Genomic DNA, 1,137 nt, shown 5'->3' with positions numbered 1-1,137 from the left:
ACTGGGGTTGGCTGTGTGAATACAGCCTAAAGGGGGCTCGTGTGCCACAGCTGGCGGGGAGGGAGTCCGGGAAAAAGTCTGGACCTGCCTAAGAGGCAAGAGACCATTGTTTCAGGGTGTGTGAGGAGAGGGTATTCAGAGCACTGCCTAAACGAGCTCCAGAGATGGGCATGAGCCACAGCTATCAGCATGGACACCAGAGATGGGCAAGAAACACTACAGCTGCTGCTGCAGCCACCAAGAAGCCTGTGTGCAAGCACAGGTCACTATCCACACCTCCCGTCCAAGGAGCCTGTGCAGCCTGCCATTGCCAGGGTCCAATGAGTCAGGGACAACTTCCCCAGGAGAACACAGGGTGCACCTCAGGCTGTTGCAATGTCATGCTGGCCTCTGTGGCCACAGGCTTACCCCACATTCTGTACCCCTCCCTCACCCTGGCCTGAGTGAGCCAGAGCCCATGAAGCAGCTGCTACTTTAGCCCCATCCTGTCTGAGCGAAGAAGAGTCGCCCTCAGGTGACCTACACGCAGAGACAGGGTCAAATCCAAAGCTGAACCCCAGGAGCTGTGTGAACAAGAAAAGAAAGGGAAATTTCCCCCAGAAGCCTCAGGACAGGGGATTAAATCTCCACATTCAACTTGATGTACACTGCATCTCTGGAATACCTGAATAGACAACAAATCATCACAAAATTGAGACAGTGAGTTTTGGGAGCAACTGTAGACTTTGGGTTTGCTTTCTGCATCTAATTTGTTTTTGGTCTTATGTTTATCTTAGCTTAGTATCTAGAGTTTAGTATCATTGGTAGAGTTGTTTATTGATTTGCTTGCTCTTCCTTTTTTTTATATATAGATATATATATTTTTTTCCTTTTTCTCTTTTTGTGAGTGCCTATGTGTATGCTTCTTTGTGTGATTTTGTCTGTATAGCTTTGCTTTTACCATTTGTCCTAGGGTTCTGTCTGTCCATTTTGTTTGTTTGTTTGTTTTAGTATAGTTTTTAGTGCTTGTTATCGTTGGTGCGTTTGTTTTTTGGTTTGGCTGCTCTCTTCTGGCTTTATTTTTTTTTTACTTTTTAATAATTTTTTATTTTAATAACTTTATTTTATTATTATTTTCTTTATTTATTTCTCTTTCCC

Source organism: Neophocaena asiaeorientalis, unplaced genomic scaffold (assembly GCF_003031525.2).
Source record: "Neophocaena asiaeorientalis asiaeorientalis breed wild unplaced genomic scaffold, Neophocaena_asiaeorientalis_V1.1 scaffold89, whole genome shotgun sequence".
NCBI classification, from domain to species: domain Eukaryota; kingdom Metazoa; phylum Chordata; class Mammalia; order Artiodactyla; family Phocoenidae; genus Neophocaena; species Neophocaena asiaeorientalis.
Note: the sequence above shows the minus strand (reverse complement) of the source record.